The sequence below is a fragment of the Gopherus flavomarginatus genome, chromosome 10, assembly GCF_025201925.1.
Source record: "Gopherus flavomarginatus isolate rGopFla2 chromosome 10, rGopFla2.mat.asm, whole genome shotgun sequence".
In the NCBI taxonomy this organism is placed as follows: domain Eukaryota; kingdom Metazoa; phylum Chordata; order Testudines; family Testudinidae; genus Gopherus; species Gopherus flavomarginatus.
In genome coordinates this window covers 50047487-50072245 of record NC_066626.1, presented here as the reverse complement: position 1 = coordinate 50072245, position 24759 = coordinate 50047487, and the positions used below count along the sequence as shown (strand labels likewise).

Sequence of the window (24759 nt, the reverse complement as noted above, 5' to 3'; positions counted from 1 at the left end):
GATGATACAGCATGAGAGGCAGGCTGCTCCCTCTGCTGGCCCCTTAGCGCAGCCCCCATTGTGTGCCGGCTCTTGGCCAGAAGCGCCCTGCCCCTCATCCCATTTCCAGCCAGTGCTGGCTATGCGCTGCGAGCTGCAGTGGTTGGTGAGTACAGGCAGGTGCCAGGCAGCAGCCAGTTATGTGTTACCTCTGCTGCCCACCCATTGGCACTTTACGTGCTCCCTCTCCCTGCTTTGCCTGCTCTCCCCCGCCAACCCCGCTGCTCCACCATATTCCCCTGGGCAGGCCACATCCCCCTCCCAGTGCTATGGGGAGAACCGGCCCCCGGTCAGAGTGCTCAGCTCACCAACAGTCTGGCCACCAGGCTCTTTCCTTCCTGCACCGCCTCTGGCTGGGCTGGCACCCTGAGGGAAACCCAAGACCCTCCAGCCCAGGGCGGTGGCCAAGAGGAGCTGAGCCCCACATGTGTCAAAGCCCAGCACAGGGAATCCTCTCCACCCCTCAGCTAAGTTCTAGAGTGGGGAGTGGGGGTGGGAAAGCGATTGTCAGCCTGTTCATATTCCGAACCTGCAGCCTCCACAGCAGCCCCTTCACCTCCTAGGTCCACCCCCAGGGCACCCTGCCCTGCTGAGCCACCTCTCTGTCTGGGTCACTGAAGCCCTTGCAGTCAGCTTCCCTGGGCCCTGGTGCACAATGCATCCTTAGTGCTTAACCCCTTCATGCCCATGCTGTAGCCAGAGGTGGCTGGATTATGCAGGTGGAGAAGGTCATCACTACATCATCTCTCTCCCTCCACCCCCTTCCCTCCCACAGAGTGCTGAAAGGCTACTGCTGGCCATATTCTGGTGTGAACCCTGGCAGAAATCTAGGGAACAGAGTATCTGACCCTGCATGTCCCTCCCCATGTTTTGCCTCAGGAAGACACGGCACCAGGTATCAGGAGAGGAAGGTCGGTCTTGGGGGCCCAGCCAGGTATGGAGGGCGGAGAGGGTCAGTTCAGTCGGTCACCCTCCCACCACGTGTGTGTCACATCTCCCCATGTGTGGGGAGGAGGGGAAGGGTGTGTGTGTCTCCCCTCCCAGTGTGAACCCTAAGGCCTTAAAGATGAGAAGGTAAAAAAAAAAAAAACTATCTAGTTGAATTCTTTTTAACAGGGGAATCAGTCAACTTCATGTTAATTTGAATGTCTGTACTGCATAGTTCTGATTGATTGCCATTGAACTCACTTGAATTGGAGTAATTTTACAAAGTGTCCCGTATTTAGCATAGGGAAATGTGGTCACCTTATTAAGGCCCAGATTTGTAGAGATATTTAGGCAGTGCTGTGCTCAACACTGCAACTCCTAGCTGATTTAGGAACCTAAGTCTCATTTTCAAAAAAGGAATTGGGCAATTAGGAGTCAAAGGCTTAGGTTAGGGCACTGCTACTCTGACCACAGTAATGCTTAAGTACCTTTAAAAATCTAGATCTAAGTCACAGAAGTAATGATTAGCAAGACTGGACCCTTGAGTTTTAGGCACATCCTCTCTCTCAATAAATAAGAAGTCTTTAGCAAAAATAAATATAGTCAGTTATTTGAATTAAATAATAATGAAAGTATATTGCTAATTTATACTACTGACTCTGAGACCCAATGTGATTTAATGAATTTTGTGAACAGCAAATACAGCAAGTGAACCATAATAATACAAAATCTGAAAATAGCTTTCAGTGTACAGCTTTGCTGGGAAATAACAGGAGACCATAATTTTTATTTGCAAAGGAAGAGGCGCGAGTTCTACTGTGCGGTTCAGATTTTATTGTAGGCTTGAATGATAATGGAAAATTATCTTAGCCAAATTCTTTCAGTTTCAGTGCAATGGAGTTACTCAACATTTAGGACTCTGTTCAGCAAAGTACCACATGCCTACCCTTAAGCCCTTTAGACTTTTAGCCCTATTGATATGTTTAAGTACCTTGCTGATGCAGGGCTTATGAGCAGAATTTAGCCCTATGTTCAGATGATTATAGAACCATCAGCTCTAAAGTAGATAAACTGTAAACAATATTATCCCAGTTCTCTGTATGATTCATGCTTCTCAGAATATTATAAGAAAGATAATTGCTGTTGCACACTTACTGTGATAATGTGGTCAGTTCTGGGACATCACTGATTAACAAGCTGCAACAGAAAATATCGTTAATGAATCATCCTCTCATATCAAATAATTTTATAAAAACTAAATAAAACATTTAAATAGAACAAGAACAACGAGGAGTCCTTGTGAAATATTTTAAAATTCTCAAAAACAATCTTAGGGAATATTTACAATGAACTGAAAATACAGATAATATCTCAAAGAACCTGATATGCAACAAGTCATTTAAACAAAAATGTTACACAACCACAGTTTAAATTCATTTTGTTTGCAGTCATTTACATAAACAAACACACCTAAGGTTCACCTGTGCTGAATTCTAAAGCATATAGAGCAATAATTTTATTTTTGATGTAGTCTCCATTATTAAAGGGAAGACTTCTGTTAAAAACCATGGGTGAAATTCTTGCCCCACTTAAGTCACTGGGCCAGGATTTCACCCCATATTTTCAAACATCTTTATCTGTGGTACAAACATCTCAGGATTCTGCTCATACAATGAGAAGTCAGTGCAGCTCCCTATGGGCACAAGTGTCCATGCACATGGATCTCATTGTAGGATCAGGACCTAAAATTATAAAACAGGGGAGGGGGAGGAATTAAAATATAACTGAGTTTTCACTATTCATGCTGTTTACTTTCTGCATTTTTACAAGGTGGATAACGAAAATAGACTAGATCAGATTTTCTTTAGCTAATGTTCAAATTCTAGTCGCTTTCACTTTCAAATTCTCACGGGCTGGCACAACTGATACATCTGGGTTGCAAACATTACATGGAGATACTTGTTAAAGCAGCACAACTTTCCACTTACCTTTTTATTCAATGGAAACAATTTTATTGGTTTCACGTTTTATTAATTTTTACATTTACAAAATCTAAATGTGGAGCCAAATTTAACCTAACTACATTCTTTTAACATGGCAAAAACATTATAAATTGACTGCAGAAAGATATGAGAATGCCTTTCAAAAGACATCCATGGATAATTTTAATTCCCAAAATGTACATAATTACATTATATAGGTGTCACAATTGCTCCTCTGAGCATGAATAACAGAAAGAAGACAGAACTGGGAACAAGGAAGAGAAACAGAAAAGTGGGGAAATGCAGTGTACAGTGAAAAACAGACTACATTGGAGAATATAACCCTGGCCCAGTGACTTAAGAATTTCTCCTTTGTAGCCTGCTTTGATTTTCTAGTCTACTCAATTTTATCTTCACAGTCTTGGCACTTCTGCCCATAGTATCTGTTCCTGTGGCACCGTTAAATGTCATCTGAATTTGGTAGAGACAAGGTGGGTGAGGTAATACATTTTATTGGACTAATTTCTGTTGGTGGAAGACACAATCTTTCAAGCTTCACAGAGCTCTTCTTCAAGTCTGGAAAAAGGTAACTGGCATATCATTGCTAAACATAAGGTAGGAGCAGACTGTAATAAGGGGTTGGCAGCAGTTTTGAGGGCCTAAGATATCCCACAGAAGTCTGGATCTCAGGCCAAACGTTTGAGGCTAGACAATATAGGAGGTGGCAAGAGGAGAATAGCCATGCAGCCCCACTGATTAAAACAAATAAGAACAAGCCCCATCTTGCCATGTGCTAGAGACAACATCTATATATATCAACTATTAAAGCACTACAGTGTGCTGCATTGTACTAGCCTCACCCTGACACACTGCAGAGAGGGAGAATCAGTTTCCATGCACAGAGATTATCCAGAGGTCGAAAGACCCAAACTGAACTGGGGAGTAACCTAACAAGTCCCCCAGGGCAACAGGGACTGCAAAGGGAACCAGCAGCTTAAGGAGACAAAGGCTGATGGGAAGACAAAAGGCTGCCTCAACCTGATCTTGCTGGAGACCCTGCCCCTGCCCTCACCCCCCTCCATCCCAACTCAGCCATCTACAGCTGGGATGGAGTTGGGATGGAGGGGGGCGGGGGCAGGGTCTCCAGCAAGATCAGGTTGAGGCAGCCTTTTGTCTTCCCAACAGCCTTTGTCTCCTTAAGCTGCTGGTTCCCTTTGCAGTCCCTGTTGCCCTGGGGGACTTGTTAGGTTACTCCCCAGTTCAGTTTGGGTCTTTCGACCTCTAGATAATCTCTGTGCATGGAAACTGATTCTCCCTCTCTGCAGTGTGTCAGGGTGAGGCTAGTACAATGCAGCACACTGTAGTGCTTTGTTAATAGTTGATATATATAGATGTTGTCTCTAGCACATGGCAAGATGGGGCTTGTTCTTATTTGTTTTAATCAGTGGGCCTGCATGGCTATTCCCCTCTTGCCACCCCCTGTATGCTTTCCCCTGCCCTGCCCTGCCCTGGCTGGGCACTGGGATGGGGAGCAGAAATGTAAAAGAAAAGAGAGACTGCCTGCTATCAGTACCAAGACCACAACAGCCCCTGGTGGTTAGGAGGAGTAGCTGTAAAGGTACCCCTGTTAAATCCATACTGCCCCGCTGGATGCATAGGACAAAGTGAGCTGGAGCATGCACTCTGAAAATCCCATGCAGAGATTATTTGTAATCTTGAAAAGAAGAAAATATTAAATATTATAAAATATAAATATTAAAGGCAGACAATAGTTTCATGCCCAACCCAGATCATCCGGCTCTACAGCCTGCTTATAACATACTGGTTTGCATAACCAAACCTTATTATCAGAGCCAAAAACTTCAACTGAAGGCATGCACATACAACTGAGTACTGATTCTGCTGAAGATTAGAGATACTGCTAACATTCCAGCAAAGAACTTTGGAGTAGAAGTTGATTTGCTAGCCTCACACTGCACACTGATAAATGTATAAAAATATGTGTGCAAAAGAGTAACAAGTCTCAAATGCTAAGGCAAACATTTTTGGTCATATTCAGTCCTGGATAAGCAGGCACAAGTCCACTGACTTCAATCTTGTCAGATACTTTGTGTGAACCTACTGAACAGGGTGGTCTAACAGTTCCAAATATTATATGATGCTATCAAGCCAGGCAGCTCAAAGTAGTAGTGAATTGCAGGTGATCTAAGCCAGCCAAATACTGAGTCTTTATTGAACAAGAAAATTGTGATGGTATATATATATAGCTAGGTTACTATGGATTCAATTAAAAAAAGCCCTCCAGAAATTTATATACAATTTTTGACAAAGGGTATTTTGTGGGTCTGGGATAAAACTAGGGTTTAAATTATTTTCCCTTTATAACACCACCCACTGCAAATCATCCAGATTTTAATCAAAACCACTAACAAAGTTTTGAAGACTGGGAAAACCATATAACACATACAGTTAGCCAGCTGTTCAAAGAAACTTTACTAACTTGTTTAGAATCATAACTAATTTTAACCAGCCCACTCTATCATGGTACCAGTATCTTCAAGGTCAGCACTATGTTTATCAACTTTCTCAGAATGTTGTACATAGAAAGCTAACTTTAATGGCAGAGATTAGAAAACAATCAACCAGAAGCAAAAAACAAACAAAACCCTATATTTGTATCAATCTTTGCAGTCAACTTTCTTAACAAAGAATGTACATGTATGACATGGTGCAAAAAAGGATTTGGACAAATAAGTTACTCCAAAGCAATAGGCTTTGATCCGAGGGGGGGAAAGAAGACCAGCAACCTCAGTTTGCAGCGTGATACAAGAACATTTCTTTAAGACACTTTTTAAGTGGTACTTCACACAAGTCAGGTTAAAAAAAAAAATAGACTGACTAGGAGCAAGCACTGCAGAAACTGTGCAGAGAGAAGATTTTACATATATATGGTGGATATTTCCACTCAGACAATATTGGGATCCAATTCATAACAAATATCACAATTTTTTTATATTTATTACCATATAACTCTTTGGTAATCCTTCTGAGAATTCCTAGCAGAAATGATCATACTCAAAGAAATGTAAAATTAATCTCATCTGCTGGTAGTCACTAAACTACTGATAATCTTAAATCGATAAGGAAAAAATAGTCCAAATCTTGAGGAATGATTCCAAAAATACACCTCCACTTCGATATAACACTGTCCTCGGGAGCCAAAAAATCTTACCGTGTTATAGGTGAAACCGCGTTATATCGAACTTGATTTGATCTGCTAGTGTGCAGCTCCCCCCTCCCCCCCGGAGCGCTGCTTTACCGTGTTATATCCAAATTCGTGTTATATCGGGTGGCATTATAATGGGGTAGAGGTGTACGGGCATTTGTTATTAATGAAAAAATTAATATTTCAGTCATTTACCTTGAAAAACAGACACTGTACTTACATATTTGGTTACCAATAATTCACTTTTCAGACAAAGTACATTCATCTGTAAAAACAAAGTACATCTCTCTAGTTTTTTTTAATTTTGATCCTTTTTATAGATACACCTACTTTGATAAATATGAGTAGAGTCAGCAGTTTCACTCATTTAATAAAACCATATGTTCTGAATGGTGTAATGAGACTAATTCTATAGTATGGTAACATCCTGTTAAATATTGAGATTTGATTATTACTACTATATGTTACTCTGAACAAATAAATAAGCTCACTGTTATAATAATTATTGTCTTGTTTCTAATATTTATATGGAATGACTTGTAAACTTAATTAAGATTTCCTAAATAGCTACAACATACCACAAAAACTCCTGATTTCCTTTAACGGTGGTAAACTTACAGCGGTAATTTTGTATCTATGATTTACTTCACTAAAAGTATAGTACAACACTCCTTTCATCACAACGGTATGAAGCATCATCCCTCTACTTTACAGGTTAGGAATATTAAGCTATTTGAATTAGAAACTGAAAACAAATAACATCTCTGCAGCAGTTTTATTCATCTTCTTTTGATACCCAGACTCCACCACAAAACTGCCTGAGAAGCATCCTATGCTCCAGATGACATTCTTAAGAGAGGAGAAGCAACCATATATGACAACTGTAAACATGACTAAGTTAAGATCAGGTGACAGGGTGTACGTGTGCGTGTGCAGGCCAAATCCTGAGGGCCTTAATCGTGTGAACTCACATTCATTTCCTTTGAATAAGGACCACAGAACATTATACACTCTTAGGCTCTCTCTTTAATATGTCAAACATATCTGCAATAACATATTATCAAGTCAGTCAAAATCGTTGTCCATTCTTCATCTACAAAGGAGAGCAGATCTAATTAACAGTCTTATATTACTGGGATTTGTTACTTTCTTTCCAGGGACTACATGTTTTGTTGTTCACAGGTCTATTTTGTTGCTGCAGAGTTTTCCCTCAATATATTGTTAATCCTAGCCAAGGGCATTTAATACATGGCCCCCCACCTCTGAAGAGACACATGTCTATAGTTTCCTTTTTGAAGAAACTATTCAACTATGCGAGATAGAAAATGTTGAAAAATTACTCTTGAAAATGTTTTCTAAAGAAGAAGTTAAGACATACATTTCTTCCCACAGTTAGCTGAAAGCTCATGCTTTCACATTATTCCAAAAAAAAAAAAAATTTTTTTTTTTAAAAAGAGGAAATTCAAGATTTTTAGACAAGAAATGATGGCAGGGAAGGAACTGAAACAAGCTAAGAGTCCAAGAGACTGAAAAAGGATTAGTTATATATATTTTGACATCGCTTATGAAAAGTAAAAGAAATTTAACTATTTCAGCTTATTGCTACTTGCAGATCCCTTACATATTCACTACATTTCATTTTTGCTTCAGCAACAATTATTTATTTAAACAATGTAAACTGAGAATTTTAGGAGGTGGATAATGGAATTAAGTACCTAATTTATATTAAATTTCAATGGGATTTGGATGCCTTAGTCTCCTTTGAGGAACCAAACCATGCTCTGTACAACTGAGTGTGTCAAATTTCACCTCTTTGCAATATCAACATTTTAATACAAAAATAAATCAAGATTTATCCCCACTACTAGACTGTATAAGGTACATCTCAATGGAGATGTACAGCTATGTAGTATGTATCATCTGCATTAGCCAGACTTTACACTAGAAATGGCATGTAGATTACACAGGTAGCAGTGATATCGCATCCATAATTACCCATACTTTCAATGCATCAGAATGTCTATGGGCTGCCAGAAGAGCAAAAAGATATCAGAGGTGGATGTCACTGGCAAAACCCAGTATTACATATTTCATCGGAAAAACGTGATGCAATCTACCCATTTTTCTTGAAGAAAATTATTGTAGCCTCAGACCAGGAATGAATGCAGCTCTGGATTTCCTTGTGATGGGGAACAGGAGATATAAAGTCATATTTATAATTACTAGGTTAGCATTCCAAATTCTCACAAGTCAAGGAAATGTAACTAGAAATCAGATTTGGGGGAACAGGGGAAGGAATCTAAATACTGAACACGCTATAAGTAAGCATGTTAGCATTTGGAATGTTATATAGCTAATGTACATGTACTACTCTTAGATTATGGCAAAATTGAGCAGGCATAAAACACACCCAGAGACTCAGTTGACAGCTTTTTTCATAAAGGCAGTTTACCTATATTACTACAGAAATTAAAGATGGGAAAGATCTCTGTCTAACCCATTCCCTCCGCTAGCATATGATTCTCCCACATGGTCCATTTCATGGTGCTTTGTCCATGTCTCCAGGGAATGGAGATTTTCTTTTAGAAGACTATCCCTTGGCCTAATAAAATGCAATTATTGGGAATAAATATTGGACATTCAGCCCAAATTTTCCATTTCATCCCATTACTTCTGCTAATATCCCTTTGTACTGTACTAAAGAATTCCCTTCCTTGCTCCTAACTATAAAAGCCAAAGGGCAATAAAATCCACTTGCTTTTTCAGTGCCTTTGAATATACAGACTTCATTCTCAAAAGGGGTTGTACACACAGCTGCAGAAGATGCACGACAGCAAAGCCAACTGTAACCATGAAAGGTCAGCCCATTCAATTAGGATCCACAAAAGGAAAATTGTATGTTATTGCAGCATCTCTGCCACAATTCTCTCAACAAGAAGGTGAGTAGAGACAAGTAATAAAGAATACAAGTTTACTTTGCACTACAATTAGGGTAAAAGAGAAAGAACTCTGAAGGTCAGAAACTAGAGGGAGGATGTGTGTCACTCTTTAGGTAGGTGATCTGAATGAGACAAAATATTATACTATAAGAAAGCATCTGGCTATTTTTACACTTAGAATGCTATAGCAGCACAGCTGCTGTAGTGCTTCAGTATAGACACTCGCTACAGTGACAAGAGGACTTCTCCTATCGCTGTAAGTGATCCACTTCCCCAAGAGGCGGTAGTTAGGTCAACAGAAGAATTCGTCCATCGACCTAGCGCCGTATGCCAGGGATTAGATTGGTTTACCTCCATCTCTCAGGGATTTGGATGTTTCGCACCTCTGCGAGAGCAGCTATGTCAATGTAACTTTTCAGTGCAGATCAGACCTCAGGGTATACTACATGTCTTCCTGACAGTTTTGACCTACCTTTATAACTTCTTACCCTTCCATTTTGCCAGTCTGCCTGTTGCCTATTGCTGATACTCTTATAATTCCTGTACAATTCCACTGACAACATGCATCAGTTAATAACTGAAATAGCCACCACCTATGGTTTCAAATGCAACTGCTATTTCCTTCAGAGTCCATCTGCTCACTCTTGATATTGCTCTTCTCAAGGTGTCTCATCTTGACGGTACCCCTTCTAGAGAAAGTTGTAATTTTTATGAGTTGGCTTATTACGGTTCACACAACTGCTATAACCAATAAAAGCCAGGATTTTTATGCAAAGGAAGGTGACTATATTTACTGAGGGTTGTGATTACAAAATAAACCATAAGAGCAAAGGCATGAGTAGCTGGTACATGCCATGAAGAACAAAAAGACACACAGCCTTATGTTTATGTCATGAACTGCAGAAAATGACAAAAAAATGTAACCAAATTGTTTCACACTTTACAAAGCACACATTCCTTGTTGAGGATATTCATGTGTCAAGTCTGAAGTTTTAAATTCACTACATGTTGTTTAAACGAATGAAATACACCCTTCATACACCTCTATTCTCAATAATACAAAAATGGCCAAATTGGATTGAATTCACACAATCACCTGTGCTGTAAGAATAAGCATACCATTGTTTTAACTCCTAAAACTTTATGAAGAGATCTCAAGTCTGAGGAAACTCTTGTGCACAAGCTAGTTTTTAAGAAAGATAAAATGAACTTAGTTGTAAGTATTATTGATCATTACTGTTTCTTTTTACTCCATGGAAGCAGACAGATAAGAAAAATATATATCAAAAGCCAACGTCTACAGTTTTACACACCAAAACAGTGACACTTAATATTGGATGTCAGCTCTTTTGAGGAAGCCAAAAAAGTGCATGGCTAGAACAATCAAGGAACCAGCTTACTCAAGTTTTACATAAAAGCCACACATGAGCAATGTATATTGAAAGAGTCTATAATATTCCTGGGGGAATTCTGTGCCACTGCGCATGTGCAGAATTCACGTCCCCCACTGATTTCTTTGCTGCTCCACAGAAAAATGACTGACAGGGAAGCAAAGGGAAGCTGCAAGAGCAGTCACACACCACTCCCGAGCTGCACAGGTACATTGTTTCAGGCACTCGGAGCAGCCAGCAGAGAGGTAAACCACCACAGGCCTGGGAACACCCCAGCCAGTGGCTCCTGCCCTGAGCTGGATCAGCTGCTAGTCCCAGCTGGGCTGGAGGCAGGAGAGGACAAGACTTCCTCTTCCTCTGTTAAGGAGTGGCTAGGGCTGTGTCAGACTCATCTCCAGAAACCTCCCCAGCTGCAGGAAGCTCAGCATCCTCCCCTGCTTCCTTCCCCCATCGCTCCTCAGCTGCGGTGGAAGGGGTCACTGTATGGGGAGCTCCTCCCTCATTTGCCCAACTCCCATGCATCTGGATCTCCCATACCCAGACACCCGTACAAAGCCTGACTCTCATCCAGAACCTCCTAGCCCTCCATACCCAAACCCCATCCCACTGAACCTCAACCCCTTCATCTGGAGGCCCCTGCACCCAGACCCCTTGCCTCTGGACTGCACCCAGAGCACCCCCCACCTGAGCTCCCTGCACTCAGCCCCCTACCCTGATGAGCCTGAGCCCTCACATCCAGCCCCCCAACTAGCTGCACCAGACCCCAGCCCCACCAACCCCCCCTCCCAGCACCCAGCCTCCCTTGCTGAGACCCCCACACCCAGACCCCTCGTTGAGCCCCAACCACTTTCACCTGGAAGCCCCCGCAGAGTCCCATTGCCCCTGCACATGGAACCTCTCCAATAAGCCTCTGTGCATCCAGATCCCCTCACACTGAGACTCCCCACTGAGCTGCCTGCATCCAGATTGTCCCACACAGAATCCTCTCACTCCACACCTGGTTCCTCCCCACTTGGATCCTGCCTGGTATAGCGTGCCTGTCCCACACCTGGTGCGCCTGGGGCAGAGCCCCAGGGTGTTTCTGGGGCAAACCCAGGCCTTGTGCTGTGTCAGGGTCAGTTGCAGCCTCACCACTGAGTCCGTGTCCCGGGGGTGGGGAGGCTACAGGGTGATCTCCCATCTTCGTACAGACAGTGGCCTGTGCTCCTCACCGCTATGCTGAAGCCTCTGCATTTATTTATTGACAAATAAAACTTGCAGAATTTTAAAATATTGTGTGCAGAATTTTTAATTTTTTGGTGCAGAATGCCCTCAGGAGCGCTATAATATGGTTTGAAGGTCAGAGTAAAAGTTGTATGGAAATAGGTAAGGTGAAATTTTACATAAGTATATTGTGTGAACTGTAAGGGTAACATAAGATTTTAAGTTATCTTAATTTGCCATGTTATTTTCATACTTCAAAATATATTTTAAATAAAATTTGATATCGGGTTAGATTATTTTCGCAACCTTAACTTTTAAACTAAGGTAAGCTTTTTGCATCAGAGTACTAATAAAAGTGAGGTAACAGGATCCAAAATTCTGCTCATTTAACTAAGGAGTCCCAATAATATTGATAAATTTTGGTCTACAATAGAGAATATTTCTCTTTTAAAAAAATAGACAATTGAGAGATACACATGAACACAATGGAAGAAGAAACGCTAGCAGGTGGTATGGAATACTTCTGTCTGAAACTCCAAGGGACTGTCATCAGAAATCAAATAAAAACATTAAATATGAAATATATTGAACTTTAAAAGTGTCTTTTTAATGTCAAAGCTGACCATATCCTTAGTACCTAAAATAAAACACTGATGAAACGATAATTTAAAACACACAGTAAACCACATTTAAGAATCTCCCTTGAACAAGCTTAGCAACAAGAATAATGCTCAACCTTGCTTTTTCTTAATCATTGTGAAGGAAAATTACATGAGCCTAGATTGATTCTGGTCCAAATATTCAATGCACAGATTAAAACAGTGCCTTTAGTAGGCAGATTTTAGAGTAAGTGGAGACTATTGAAACTCAACAATGAATGTGTGATCTGGCATGCACTTGAGGAAGTTACACAATACTGACATGTTTATGCAATGAAAATATTAGTAAGAGGCAAAGAAAGCCTTTTCAGATTAAGTACGGTTTTCCCTCAAAATGACTATTACACATACACATTTAAATAGAAAAAGCAGTCAGTATTTATAAATCAGCCATGCAATAATATGCATCCCTGTAACAAGTTTCCCCGCAACCTGCATTTTTGTTATGGTTCCTCATTTAAAAGATGTCTTGCTATTTATTTTAGGTCTCACTAATATGAAGTATAAAGTACATATACTGTTAAATCAAAAAAATTCATTAATGCAAGATAACATTGCACTGTTAAAAGTCACAAGGAGTCAGAAAGTGAAATAATTGAACTTCCACACATTTTAGAAGTGGGAAAGGAGAGGTAATTTTAAGACAGACCAAAAATATTATTTAATCTTTTTAAAAAAAATCTGGTGACTCATGAATTTTTTTAGGGGTTGGCAATACTAAGAATCTAAATATTGCATTGCAGGCTTAGCTATACTTAAGCCACAAATTTAATAAGGAAAACAAACAGAAATTACAATGCATGTGAAGAAACAGACTTTAACCCTGATTTTATATTCAGATTCTTAGTATAGATACTGTGGAGTCCCATTAATTTCTATGGGGTTCTGCACAGTTAGAAGGCTATGCAAATAATTGATTTAATTGCAGAACTTAGGCAGTTAACAGGGTAGTTAGAATCTTCATTTTTGCATTTCCTGATTCTAAAATTAACTGTGCAATCTTAAAGTTGCACAAACAGGCTTTAAAAAAAAAAAAAAAACTCATTTGATTTCCTTGTTTTCTCCTGAAAGTACAGAATGAAAAAAAGAAATTTCCTGTGCTTAATATTACCATTTAAATAGTTCTAGTTAAACTTTGAAGTTGAATAAAAGGATAGGATGAGGTTGTTTCCCACCTTTGTTGCTGCTATCATTTGGCTTGATGTTTTTTGTTTTGGTTTCATTTTTTTTTGTGCAAACCTGGATTAACTGGTTTACACTGACTGCTGCATCACCTATATTAAATAAAAACTCAGATACTGTAGAACCCCGGAAAAAACCTGTAGTTTCCAAAAGTTGTGAGGTCAGCAATTTTCTTTTCATGATTGAGGTTTGCTCAAGTCATGGATGCATACAATGACCTGAAAAGGATTTGTTTTTCTAAACAATTGGGTTTATGCCCTTTATTGTTTGTTAATTATGTATAAATAATCTGTTTTTTTTAAGTTATGTTCTTGGTTTTCACATTAGTAATTCAGGACTACTAAACTTGGAAGATTATGGTGACAGGAGAACTAGTGAAGTTATGAAAGATTAAAAACTGAGCAACTAAGAAGAGTAATTATTAGCCAGACAGTTTAAAACATTTTTTGTTAACATCGGTAACTCTAGTGCCTATTCAACACTTAGTATAAAGGACATTTTTGTTAACATTTCAATGCCCTTGTCCCATAAGATATGAGAACTCACAAACATTTCTCAGACCATAAATAAGTCATCCAAGCAAAACCAGACTTGTTGACATTATTGATAATTATGAAAAAAAGAGAATAATAAAATTCATAAACAATTAGTTAACCCGCATTCTGGATTACTTACATGCCAGATCTGAGGTTTTCAAAGTAAGCCATGTAGGGTACATCTACAAAGCAGCTGGGAAGTGAGAGTCCCAGCTTGGGTAGATGTATATGCACTAGCTGTGCTTGCTATTGCCGAAAAATAGCAGTGTAACCTCAGTGGCATAGGTGGCAGCTCAGGCTAGCCATCTAAGTACATACCTGGGGATCAGGGCAGGATTGTACTAAGTTGATTAGTTCCAAGCTGTTCCCCATGCCACCACAGCCATGTGGCTACTTTTAGGGGCTAGCTCAAGTATCTCTACCCAAGCTGGGAACTGCATCTCACAGCTGCTGTATAGACTGCTCTTGGGACTTGTTTGTTTGAGGGAGAGAAGGGAAAACTACCACTGCTAAACACACAACTTTAAAAAACAAACAAACAAACACACACACAAACTGAATAACTAAACAAACAAAACAAAAACCCCACTCTTTTGGGCTGAACCAACATTTCAGAAATTTTAGCCTAAGAAGTAATTTGAGATAAGTTATTAAAAGTTATAGTTTAACACAGAAGAGTAAGCCAGGAAATTGCTGCTGTGATGCCATAAACAACAACAACATAAGCCAACCACTTCATGATAGTTAACAAGAGAAGAGTTCCATAATAGGTTATTAAAACTGTATCTCCCAGTTCATCTTTTGCCGGCATCTGGAAACCACAAGGGACTTTTTAGTAGGTAGACAAAAGACTGGCCCAGGCTACTGAAGATAATGGGCTCTCTTGAACTGTTAATATAATACAAGAAAACTACAGTATGATATGAAGGGCAACAGAGAATAGTAAACTGTGAAGGAAAAATTAGTATGGATGATGAAGAGGAACATGGGTATGGCAAGATGTTAGGTGCAATTTAGCAGATGTAAGTGAATTCAGCTCAGCACGGAACAAAAGAGCCTTGCAAGATAGACTACCAGGAGTGGCTCTATATTTTTTGCCGCCACAAGCACAGCAGGCAGGCGGCTTTCAGTGGCACGCCTGCGGGGGGTCCGCTGGCCACGCGGATTCAGCAGCGCACCTGCGGGAAGTCCAACGGTGCTGCGCCATCGGCGCCCCCACCGCCAAAGCCTCGGGACCAGTGGGCCTCCCGCAGGCGCACCGACAAAAGCCGCCTGCCTGCCGCCCTCACAGCAACAGGCAAGCTGCTCCCCGCGGCTTGCCGCCCCAGGCACATGCTTCCTGTGCTGGTGCCTGGAGCAGCCCCTGCAGACTACCATAACAGCTCTTGGATTCCTTTTTTCTTAACAGTGAATGCAGGTATACAAATAGAGGACACCAACACCAAGAATCCCACCACCTCTTCTGCCCTTGAAAACAGATTACTAAACAGGAGTTCAACAGCATATTTTAGACTCTCAACTGAAGACTTCAGCAACAAGCATAACATGGGCAGGTGCAGAATTCCACAGGTATGAACAATCTTGAAATTCTGCAGAGTATCAGTCTTTAAAATTTAGATTTTGTTTCGGTTGCTAATAAATCCTTCATTCTATAAATCAGTGCATTACTGTCTTGTGCATTTATTAATAATGTAGCTCAAGAGGGGTAAACATCCCCCATTCGTCTCAGGTAAGTGTTCAGTTCTAAGATTAGTTCCCCTAAAGAATATGAAAAACACACACACACATCCCTCTTCACCTCTAGACTCCCAAGTAGATGCTGCACCAGCAAAGCAGAGATGTAGCACTGATAGGCACGTTGTACTGGCATGTAGTGTCACCTATCATCAGTAAGTCCTTAAAGATTCTGCCATACCTTCCAGGAAGGTGTCACTACTGGAAGCGAACAAATGCTAAAATGCCAAGGTCGTCCCCACTAACAGATTTAAAGGAGTTTCTCATTTTTTAATCAGGACCAAAAGTTTCGTGATTACCATCACCACTTTCATTTCCTCTGCTCTTCTGGAATTTCACATCTCAGAGTGACAGGCACAAACTTTTTTCCTCCACCAAATACTGACTTACCTCAGACAATAGGTTAATTCATCTCTTGTTGTAGGACCCAAGGGTTACTTGGCTATATGAGATAAAAACTAGAGATGGGTAGCCAGTCAGCTTTGGGATTTACAAAACCATTAGCGGCTCAGATCAGTGTTCCACTTCAACTGAATCCCAGAAATTCAGAAGAGCGGGGGGGAAATAAATTAGATAATTACACACAATTTCAAAATATCTTCATATGTTAATTGAAATTAGCATAGATTGGTTTGTATTACTTTCCAGTTTAGTAAGAGAAAAAATAGAATAATGAAATCTAGGTTATCTCTAGAACAGGGCTTGAAAAGGAAAGATGGAAGGAGATCATTCAGGAGAGAGAGTTAGAAGGATTATTCTGGTTAATGTAACCACTGTAATCTGGATTTTTTAAAAACACAGGCAATGCTGCTTTTAAGAAAAAGTACTGAAGGGGGAAGCTGCACTACATGTTATTTAATGTGGTGTACGTGTTATCAAAACAAAATGAAAAAGCATAACTTTTTTAATTACATACCTACAAAAATCACTGATGTTCATCAGCAGGTTTTGTGACAAAGCACCAGAAGAAAGCTTCCCCCCCCCCCCCTTTTTGCATTAACTATGGAGCCACTGACTGATGTAAAACTTATTGTATTTTAAATTTGGATAAAATCTGGGTTTGAAATGCTTATTGGGCTAGTATCAGAGGGGTAGCCGTGTTAGCCTGGATCTGTAAAAGCAGCAAAGAGTCCTGTGGCACCTTATAGACTAACAGAGGTATTGGAGCATGAGCTTTCGTGCGTGAATACCCATTTAGTCAGACATGAAAGCTCATGCTCCAATACGTCTGTTAGTCTATAAGGTGCCACAGGACTTATTGGGCTAGGTTCTCCAGGACAGATATTATTTGAGCAAAACACCTATATCCCACTCCACCCCAAGAACTTGTTTTATAGAGGGTCCTAACTCAGTAGGTAATTTGCTATTTTCAGACCACCAAACAAAAAAGAGGGGGGAGCAAGAGACAGAATATCAAAAGAAGAAAAAAAAACAGCAAGAAACAAGGAAACAGAGGACAGAAACCAAGAACAAAAAAACGTATAGCGAAAGCAAGCAAAGGCAAATCAAGGAAAGATATGACAAAGGTTGGGCCGGTTTTGTGGCTGGCTGCTCTGCACAGCAGATAATCTTCAGCCAAAAGTGGGAATTAGGGCATGTCTTCACTAGCTTTCTAATGCTTGCAATTTACTCATGACACAAATTAGGATAACAATTTCATTCTACTAGCTAAACCTCCAGTAATTTTAATACTTCAGTCCTTTAAACAATCACATTCTGGTACTTTTTTAACATATAAGATTTATAATTAGGGCTGTCAAGCGATTAAAAAATGAATCTCGATTAATCACAATTGGGGGCAAATTCTCCCACCCTTACTTATGATTAGGGCTGTCAAGCGATTAAAAAAATTAATCGTGATTAATCACGCTGGTAAACAACAATAGAATACCATTTATTTAAATATTTTTGGATGTTTTCTACGTTTTCAAATATATTAATTTCAATTACAACACAGAATACAAAGTGTACAATGCTCACTTTATACTTATTTTTTATTACAAATATTTGCACTGTAAAAAACAAAAGTAATAGTATTTTCAATTCACCTAATACAAGTACTGTGGTACAGTCTCTATCATCAAAGTTGAACTTACAAATGTAGAATTATGTAAAAAAAAACTGCATTCAAAAATAAAATAATGCAAAAACTTTAGAACCTACAAGTCCACTCAGTCCTACTTCTTGTTCAGCCAATCACTTAGACAAACAAGTTTGGTGAGAATTTGCAGGAGATAATGCTGCCTGCTTCTTGTTTACAATGTCACCTGAAAGTGAGAACAGGCGTTCATATGACACTTTTGTGGCCGGCGGCATTGCAAGGTATTTATGTGCCAGATGTGCTAAAGAAGGGGTAGGCAACCTATTGCACACATGCCAAAGGCAGCATACAAGCTGATTTTCAGTGGCACTCACACTGCCTGGGTCCTGGCCACCAGTCCAGGGGGCTCTGCATTTTAATTTAATTTTAAATGAAGCTTCTTAAACATTTTAAAAACCTTAAAAAGAACAGGAGTACTTGTGGCACCTTAGAGACTAACAAATTTATTAGAGCATAAGCTTTTGTGGGCTACAGCCCACTTCATCAGATGCATGTAGTGGAAAATACAGTAGGAAGATATATACACAGAGAACATGAAACAATGGGTGTTACCATACACACTATAAGGAGAGTGATCAGTTAAGGTGAGATGATATCAGCAGGAGAGAAAAAGAAAAGAAATGTTTGTGGTGGTAATGAAAATGGCCCATTTACAGCAATTGACACGGAGATGTGAGGAACTGTGCATGGGGAAACACTTTTACTTGTGTAATGGGCCATCCAATCCCAGTCTTTATTCAGGCCTAATTTGATGGTGTCCAGTTTGCAATTTAATTCCAATTCAGCAGTCTCTTGTTGGAGTCTGTTTTTGAAGTTTTTTTTGTTGTAATATTACGATTTTTAGATCTGTAATCGAACGGCCAGGGAGAATGAAGCGTTCAGCTGTTTTTGAATGTTATAATTCTTGAGGTCTGATTTGTGTCCATTTATTCTTTTATGTAGAGACTGTCTGGTTTGGCAAATGTACATGGTAGAGGGGCATTCCTGGCACATGATGGCATATATCACATTGGTAGATGTGCAGGTGAATAAGCCCCTGATGGCATGGCTGATGTGATTAGGTCCTATGATGGTATCCCCTGAATAGATATGTGGACAGAGTTGGCAACAGGCTTTGTTGCAAGGATAGGTTCCTGGGTTTGTGTTTTTGCTGTGTGGTTGCTGGTGAGAATTTGCTTCAGGTTTGGGGGCCGTCTGTAAGCGAGAACTGGGTATTAGGGGACGAGAGCTGAGGAAGTGTTGTTCTAAGTCAGCCATAAAAATGCTGGCATACTGTGGGGCCATGTGGGTACCCATAGCAATGCCGCTGGTTTGAAGGTACACATTGTCCCCAAATGTGAAATAGTTATAGGTGAGGACAAAGTTACAAAGTTCAGCCACCAGGGCTGCAGTGACATTATGGGGGATACTGTTCCTGACGGCTTGTAGTCCATCTCTATGTGGAATGTTGGTGTAGAGGGCTTCTATATCTATAGTGGTTAGGATGGTGTTTTCAGGAAGTTCACTAATGGATTGTAGTTTCCTCAGGAAGACAGTGGTGTCTCAAAGAAAGCTAGGAGTGCTGGTAGCGTAGGGCCTGAGGCTATGTAGACTAGGTAGCCAGGCTATGTAGACTCCTCTCTCAGGCCCTACGCTACCAGCATGCCTAGCTATCTTCGAGACACCATTGACTTCCTTTTTGCGGACACAGACTAACATGGCTGCTACTCTGAAACCTACTTAAAAACCTTATTTACTTTATATACAACAATAGTTGAGTTATATATTGTACACATAAAAACAGACCTTCTAAAAACATTAAAATATATTACTGGCATGCAAAACCTTAAATTAGAGTGAATAAATGAAGACTCGGCACCCCACTTCTGAAAGATTGCAGACCCCTGCACTAAAGATTCATATGTCCCTTCATATTTCAGCCACTATTCCAGAGGACATGCGTCCAGGCTGATGATGGGTGCTGCTAAGTAACAATCCAAAGCAGAGCGGACCGACGCATGTTCATTTTCATCATCTGTGTTAGATGCCACCTTTTTTGGTGGCTCGGGTTCTGTAGTTTCCACATCTGAGTGTTGCTCTTTTAAGACTTCTAAAAAGTATGCTCCATACCTCATCCCTCTCAGATTTTGGACGGCATTTCCGATTCTTAAACCTTGGGTCAAGTGCTGTAGCTATTTTTAGAAATCTCACATTGGTACCTTTGCGTTTTGCCAAATCTGCTGTGAAACTGTTCTTAAAACGAACGTGTGCTAGGTCATCATCCAAGATTGCTATAATGTGAAATATATTACAGAATACGGGTAAAACAGAGCTGGAGACACATAGTTCTCCCCCAAGAAGTTAGGCCACAAATTTAATTAACACATTATTTTTTTAATGAGCATCATCAGCACGAAAGCATGTTCTCTGGAATGGTGGACGAAGCATGAAGGTACATACAAACGTTTAGCCTTATCAGATATGTAAACACCTTGCAATACCGGCTACAAAAATGCCATGCAAACGCCTGTTTTCACTTTCAGGTGACATTGTAAATAAGAAGCAGGCACCCATATCTTTCGTAAATGTAAACAAACTTGTTTGTCTTAGCGACTGACTGAACAAATAGTATGATTGAGTGGACTTGTAGGCTCTTAAGTTTTACTTTGTTTTGTTTTTGAATGCAGTTATGTAAAAAAAAAATCTACATTTGTAAGTTACACTTTCACGATAAAGAGATTGCACTAAAGTACTGGTATGAGGTGAATTGAAAAATACTATTTATTTTATCTATAAATTTTATAGTGCAAATATTTGTAATAAAAAATAATATAAAGTGAGCACTGTATACTTTGTATTCTGTGTTGTAACAGAAATCAATAAGTGAAAATGTAGAAAGGCATCCGAAAATATTTAATACATTTCAATTGGTATTCTATTGTTTAACAGTGCAATTAATCATGATTAATTTTTTTGAGTTTAATCGTCTGAGTTAACTGCAATCGACAGCCCTATTTATAATATATATTTTAAACATTCTTTGAAAAATATATTCATATTGATAGACTTTACGGTCAGAAGGGACCATTATGATCATCTAGTCAGGCCTCCTGCACAACACAGGCTACAGAATCTCACCCACCCACTTCTGTATCACACCTGTTTCTGAGCCATTGAAGTCCTCAAATCATGAACTAAGTGAGGCAAGAACTGTGTGTCTTGCTGTGCGCTTGTACAGTTTCCAGCATAACAACTTCACTGGCTCTTGTGCACTACTGCAATACAAATAATAGGTAAAGTGAAAACCTCGTAATACATGGGAAAAATTTGACCTCAAGTCTTAAAAGCTTTTGTCTGTATAGCTCAAAATTTCTTCCAGAATGAGGTGAAAAATTTTCAGTTAAAACACACACATACACAAGTGTCTAATGTGTGGTGTTCAATACTACAAAATATCTATACTGGCAGTTCTGGAATCAACGACCTAAAAAAACATCTAGTGTCGCTGCAAAACATGTCAGTGGTGTAGCATCATTACCTTTCCAGTGAAACAGAAATGCTTTTTAAAATCCAGCTCAACAATCATTTCAGTGAAAAAGTTACAAATGCCAAAGTGTTGCTACTATTCACTTTGCTGACCATTTCACAAAGCTTGACAAGATGACATTCTCAGACTCAGCTACTGGAAAAAAATTTCCCTGTGGAAGAACAAAAAGCTGTGTGCATCATCAAAGCTCTGTCAGCACATCTGACACAGTCAAGTCATGAACCTCGCAAGATCAGGACCTTTCACTGTTATGATGGATGAAAGTAATGATGTCAGCAATGAAAAGAAGGTCTACATCATGATTAGCTATTTTGATTAGGATTCAAGACTTGTGAAAAATGATCTTTTGGGAAAGCTTGTCTGCAAATGCTGAAAGCTTTTTTGCATCAATGAATTCAGTTTTCACTGACTTCAACATTCCAGGGACATGATAGAATTTCTATCTGACTCAGCATGTGGGGACTGGCAAGCACAGTCTGTACAGAGTAAAAGAAATGTCATCCTCTCTGTGCAGCCTTCCATACATGTCACTTGTGTACAATTGGTAGATAAGAAGCATGCTATCACAGCCATCTCCAGAACAGTGAAAGACACGTTGATTAACTACTATTGCAATTGCTACACAACATGAAAGGAAGAATACCCTCAATACCAATAGTGGTGCAGTACAGATGACCTAGCTAGCCTCCTACCACCACCATGTTTAATGCAGGATAACACTTCAACAAGCTTTTAATTTAGGTGTCCCTAAACCACTGACTGCCAGAAGCTGGGACTGAGCAATGGGCTGGATCACTCAATTACTGCCCTGTTCTATTGATTCCCTCTGAAGCATTTGGCACCAGTCACTGACAGACAACAGAATACTGGGCTAGATGGACCACTATTGCCATTCTTAATATGCCACTACATCGTTATTGTAAAATATAATCTGAGATCAAAAAGCAAAGCAAAGAGTTCCATGTGTTACTGCTTACGAGACTGTTTAGTGGTCCAATTATTTTTAATGACTTTTTTTTTTAAGATAGAAGATAAAGGGGATCTAGGGCTACCAGGAGATCATAAACACATCTGTACGATTTCTGGCTCATCTGATCTAGAAGTTCGAAGGCATGTAAAGAATGAGGCAGGGAATTACAGGAAGAGAAAGGTGAAGGCAGGTAAATGCTACCCAGAAAAGCTCTGTTCTATTCCTGGCTCTGCAACAGACTTCTTATATGACACTGAACAAGTCAGTTAAACCAAAATGTTCATTTAGGCTTTGTCTCTTCACTAGCCTACCAGGTTAGTGAATACATTGTAACTAACACAAGGTAAAAGCCTAATGTGCCACTTCACCTGGGTAGAATATTCACACCCCTGAACAAAGCAAGTTATACCAAAGTAATATGTAGTGTAGACATAGCCCGAGTATGTTTCCCAGACCTGAAGAATTGCTTTGTGTAAGCTCAAAAGCTTGTCTATCACCTACAGAAATTGGTCCAATAAAGGACATCACCCTGTCTCTGTAATGAAGACACAGCAATTTGTAGTTTTCACATGTGTTAGCAGGTCAAAATTAATCCTAAATTCCCCACTCCTGTTCAAGCTTACGTTACAAGAGGCGTGGAGAACACAACTTTTGTTCCAATCATATCCTTGTTTGGCTAATGGAAGTTAGACCTTTGTATAATCACTCACACCATGGTGATGGGCATGCTGTAAGAAGTGGATGAGAATATTTCTTTTTATCCTCTTTGTATTGATTTTCACTGCAAGGGCACTTTTTTTTTTTTTTTTTTTTAAGGACCTCTTCTTCCTTTCACTGTTTTATGCTAAAACAACATTTCTAGCCTAGTTAATTTACTGTGCACTTCAAATAATTTATTTCATTGTGCTGGGCTGGATGAACAAACTTTGTGCATTAACTTAAATTTTGGCCTTTTGTAGTGCTAAGGAAGCTAGACAACACCTTCATGGAGGAGGTTTCTATTAGGATTTAAATTATTTGTAGGGCCTTCGTATAATGAGGATAAAGACAAAAACATGTCCATCCTTTAGGAAATTGCTTGTCAGTCAAGCAGGAAATAAAGCCAAAGGAAAAGCCAATTCAGGCATCAGAAAGAGCCAAGAAGTATCAGAAGAAGCCAAACCATTTGACCTGGCATCAAAAACTAAGAGGAAAAAAAAATACAAATAGAAATGAAGGCTGGTCAGTTCCCTGTAGACAGATGTTTCCCATTGCCATTTGGGAGTCCCAGTCTATGATTCCCAGTGTAGTCAAAAGTAATACACAGAACACCTAGAGACAAGGAGTCCTCTCTTTTACCTAATAATAAACATATTGCTCAGTTAAGGAGCAACACTGATGGTCTCCAACAGGATTCCCATCCTGTCCTCCTTGGAAAGTAGGAGTAGCTATGACAGAGTTTTAGTCTACAGCGTAGGGCTTCACGAACAGTGATATCAATGGGTCACCTTTCCCTTATGAGATTACCACTTTTCATAGCACACAGCTGGATGAACCTCCATTGGCAGCCTATCAGCTCCTAGAAACCTCTGTCATGGACCACCATCCCATTGTGCTAGGCACTGTACAAACATAAAAAATATTCCCTGCTCCAAAGAACTTACAATCTAAGTATAACATAAAGAGTCAACCGGAAGACACAGACAGACAAAGGAAGCACAAGGAAACAAATAGTCACTAACCACAGAGCCACCAGGCTGCTCCACAAACTTCTTTTATTTTTTATTATAGTGTCTTATCTGTAAGAAATGCTTATTTTACAGGCCAGCATGAAAACCCTATGCACAGTGTGAAATTCTGACAAAGAGGTCTGATCAGCTCAGTCAGTCACACTGGCAGAGAGAAGTAACATTGAGGGCTGATCTACACTACCATTTAAGTTTGGTTTTAAAGGTAAGTTAGAAGAAAGGCGTAGCCCCCGAATCCGTACGGAGTACAACCCCTGGCGTTTTAGAGCATAAACCACATCCATTGCAGTCACAGTCTTCCGCTTCGCATGTTCAGTGTAAGTAACAGCATCGCGGATCACATTTTCAAGCAAAACTTTGAACACGCCACAGGTCTCTTCATAGATCAACCCAGAAATATGCTTGACACCACCAACGATAAGCCAAACGACAAATAGCCAGTTTGGTAATACTTTGAATGTCATCGAGAAGTACCTTCCGATGGCACTTAGCACTCCCCTTTCCAAGTCCTTTGCCCCGATCTGACATGTTGCTACCATCAAGTTGATGTAATATATGTTGCTCAGAAGCATGAAAACAACACCCCCTGAGCAACGTAACTTACATCAAAACTCTCC

The 24759-nt window shown here is 39.9% G+C and overlaps 1 protein-coding gene across 2 annotated transcripts in view; it reads right to left on the bottom strand.

Annotated features, from left to right (window-relative positions):
• BAZ2B (bromodomain adjacent to zinc finger domain 2B) overlaps nucleotides 1-24759 on the bottom strand; it is a 276520-nt gene that overhangs the window by 213259 nt on the left and 38502 nt on the right. For both annotated transcript variants that reach the window (XM_050969152.1, XM_050969151.1), the window contains exon 2: nucleotides 2122-2163. The gene's annotated coding sequence lies outside the window, so the exon portion shown is untranslated. The remainder of the gene's footprint in view (nucleotides 1-2121; nucleotides 2164-24759) is intronic.